Below are 4,203 nucleotides of genomic sequence, written 5' to 3' on the forward strand. Positions count from 1 at the left end.
CAAAAGTTCAAAGTTGGAGCAAATGCTTTTTTGTTGACCAGGCGGACATGAGTCTTTTTATAGTTTATTTAGGACATATTTGTTTTTGATGTTGTTAATAGTTTATATATGACATGTCTGTTTTGACGTTGTTACTTATTTTAGAATGATTTATTGTTAATTTGTTCTCTTCATTTATTTATTTCCTTATTTCCTTTCCTCACTGGGCTATTTTTCCCCGTTGGAGCCCCTGGGCTTATAGCATCTTGCTTTTCCAACTAGGGTTGTAGTTTGGATAGTAATAATAATAATAATAATAATTCTTTTCAATTCGTACAAGGGTTGTGGTGGCCTGGTGGTAGTGTCTCGCATGGTGTTTGCAAGACTAGGGTTCGAGTCCCGCTCAGACTCGTTGAATTCGCCTGGGCGCTGAAACCTCACCATCCTTGTGAGCTAAGGATGGGGGCTTTGGAGGAACCTATAGGTCTATCGGCTGAGTCATCAGCAGCCAATGCTTGGCCCTCCCTGGTCCTAGTTTGGGTGGAGTGGGGTCTTGGGCGCTGATCATATGTATATATGGTCAGTCTCTAGGGCATTGTCCTGCTTGATAGGGTAATGTCACTGTCCCTTGTCTTTGCCATTCATGAACGGCCTTTAAACCTTTAAACTCTAAAATGGCTGCAAAAAACTGGGATATTGTAGACCGATCATGAATATAGTTAGTCAAATTTACCAATTTGGTGTATTAATCTAACCACAAATATCTCCTACTTTCTTAGAATCCTAATATGTTAATTTGTTATTCACCGAAAGCTCTGATATCGCAAATGAAATGATTGAAGAAATTCTCCTACCCAGGTGGGATTCTGACAATCAATAGTTAAAATATCATTTTAGTATCAAGTATGATATGTTGTCACTCAAAATCCTGGAATAGTTTTTTGTTTGAGGCTCGAGGTGAGGGTGGTAGGTTCATCCTTGCCAAGATTCTTGAAGACATGATGTGTCCTACTATGCGAGCGGCATATTTAGATTTATTCAACTTTTATAATGACATTAAATTTTTATGGTTTTAATTGAATATTCTTATATATATATATATATATATATATATATATATATATATATAATATATATATATATATATATATATACACACACACACACACACACAGACTAAATGATATCGGTGTCAATGATCTTAGATGTCAGGATGCCTGAAAACTTTAAATCAATCAATCAATCAAAATCCCGTTCCGAGGTTTTTGCCACATTACGTCCCTTTTTGAGGTGAAGAATTTTGCTCTTGGAAATGTTACACTGAACTGGAAGCACTCGCCTTTTCTCTATTACCGTTACCCGGTTTAAAGGTCGCTCGTGAATGGCAGTGGCAAGGGACAGTGACAATGTCCTAGAGACTGACCATCTTGTATATGATCAGTGCCCAAGCCCCCTCTCCACCCAATCTAGGACCAAGGAGGGCCAGGTAGTGGCTACTGATGATTCAGCAGATAGATCTATAACCTCCCCCAAACTCCCCATCCTTAGCTCACAAGATGGTGAGGTTGTAGTGACCAAAGAAACAAACGAGTTTGAGCGGGATTCGAACCCCAGTCTGGCAATCACCAGGCAAGGACGCTACCACCAGGTCACCACAACCCAGTTTAAAGGCCACTCATAAATGGTAGAGCCAAGGGGTAGTGACAATGCCCTAGAGACTGGCCATATATACAACTGATCAGCACCCAAGGTTTCTTTCCACCCAAGCTTGGACCAGGGAGAGAAAGACAGTGGCTGCTGATGACTAGCTCTTAAGAAGCCATATAATTTGAGCGGGTGGATGTATACATTACGTATGAATGAACATTTTACTTTTGTGGATGTTGAATCGCTCGTTCGAGGGACTTTTTTTTCATGCGTCTGAATGCCACCAGTTAGAAAAGTAGAATCATCTGCACGAGTCGTCTGCTACATTCTCCTCTGAATAGTAAAGCTTAAACATGAAATATATCTATTGTGCAGAAAAGGATCAAAGAAATTATAAGAAAAATATAGAAAATGCTGATTGACTTAATAATTATTAATAACTAATCGGGAGTAATTAGTAACGTAAAATAACTAGTAAGGTGGATATTAGGTTGTATTGTAACCGAGCTTAAACTTTCAGGGCATGAGCAATAAGTATACACTCCCAGGAATGCTGTTCCACAGTATGGCATAAGTGGAACGAATGTTCCATGCTGGTATTGCCAGTGTTTAGAGAATTTAAAGATAGAATGAAAATTAAAATTTCTCCCTTTTATATCTCTATAACGTTTAGTATATTGGATGGAACAGTGTTACTTTTCGTGAAGTGTGGGCGAGTTTGGTGAAGGTGTTTTGAGATTAGAAAATAATCGTAGATTTTTTTTTATAAAAAACTTCTTTAGACAAAGTGAAATAGTTTATGTTTTTCCGAATCAAATATTTTGTATGAACGTGCATGTATTTAACTATACATTTAAGTTGGAGGACATTTTTTTTTATGAAAAATCACATGCTATTTATGAAGTCTACGTAAAAAAAAAAAATACGAGAAGTAAAAAAAATATTCACTTTATGAACGGCAATATGATTATGTATTTTACTTCTCTCGCATTCATGTTGCGGAAAACTAAGACCTTTCTCCAAAACTTGACGCAATTCTATTTGTCTTAATATCGCAATGCTATATTTTATCATTGCATTCCTTCGTGTTCCTCGCCACGTGCAAAATTAATTTATTATTCTTCGCTGAGCCCCCGTCCGGACACATGTTACCCGGCAGTGTCTAGTGAATCGATGTTCAAGAGCTGCAAGGAATTAAATTAAAAAACCTCACAAAAATACAAATACACACAAAAACCTGTGAGGAAGCCCATTCCAAATAAGCCATTTTAAACTCGTAGAAACAAGGAGCTGCTAAAATACTACTAATACTTGGTGGATAAAAAGACACTAAAACAAGAAAATAACGAAGACATACCAACGTCTATGCAATTGATTGAGAGATAAAGAGAGTACTCCTAAGAGTGTCCTTACTCTTCTCCGTCGGATGTTCAACTGAGTACGACGAGCGCAAAAGTAGGTGAGGTTATTCACTGACCTACTTCAGCTGATTCCCCCCCCCCCCCTCCCCATTGGGGGTTGGCAAATCCGTATGGGTAAATAATTGAGGAAGGAAAGGGGGGATAGTAAGATGTTAACAACCCCTCCCCCCCCCACCCCCCTAAAAGCCGGTCGTAACCCGCATTTTACAGGAGAGAAAAGGATTTCGTTATGTCTGAACAGATCTAAAAAAAAGTAATAATAAATATTTGGACAAACAGTTCAATACAATAAAATTATTATCATTATTATTGCGGCTTTTGTTATATTTGTTATTTAAACAATGATTTTATCGAATACTTTTTGCAATATATATGATTTCAAAAATACTATTTACTATAGGTTTCCATTTTTATGGAAGCCAGTGGACAGTTTTAATGTTATTGATTTCCCAACAATGCAATTCCTCATTGCATAATGTACTTGTATTAGCATAGATGATATTGCACACACCTAGATACACATTTATACACATATATATACACACACACACATATATATATATATATATATATATATATATATATATATATATATATACACATACAGTTTATATGTGCATGTGTAAATATATATTTATATATATATATAAATTATATATATGTGTATATATATATAAATAAATTATATATATGTATATATATATATATATATATATATATGTATATATATATATATATGTATATATATATATATATATATATATATATATATATATATATATATATATATAATCGTGTGTACGTGTGTGCGTGCGTGTGTCTGCGTGCGTGCATATGTTTGTATGCATGTATGTACGTACGTATTTCTCTCTATTTCATTTCCCCATTAGTAAGAATATTAAAAACATTTAGAACTTCAATAGTCTCTCTCTCTCTCTCTCTCTCTCTCTCTCTCCTCTCTCTCTCTCTCTCTCTCTGAGACACACACTTGCATAACAATATCCTAATACTGGACTGAGAATTGTCTCTGAAGTTTGTGTCTCTCTCTGTCTAGTCTGGGACACCACCCCATATCAAATGACACAAAGACACCAGCTGACCTCCCTTATATATATATATATATATATATATATATATATATATATATATATGTATA

General features: G+C 35.5%; 1 protein-coding gene across 1 annotated transcript in view; it reads right to left on the bottom strand.

The window, feature by feature from the left end:
* Window positions 1–3,048, bottom strand: part of LOC137617795 (uncharacterized) — a 43,600-nt gene extending 40,552 nt beyond the window's left edge. The window contains exon 1 of the mRNA XM_068347755.1: window positions 2,984–3,048. The gene's annotated coding sequence lies outside the window, so the exon portion shown is untranslated. The remainder of the gene's footprint in view (window positions 1–2,983) is intronic.
* Window positions 3,049–4,203: the final 1,155 nt, after the last annotated feature.

Source organism: Palaemon carinicauda, chromosome 24, assembly GCF_036898095.1.
Source record: "Palaemon carinicauda isolate YSFRI2023 chromosome 24, ASM3689809v2, whole genome shotgun sequence".
NCBI lineage: Eukaryota > Metazoa > Arthropoda > Malacostraca > Decapoda > Palaemonidae > Palaemon > Palaemon carinicauda.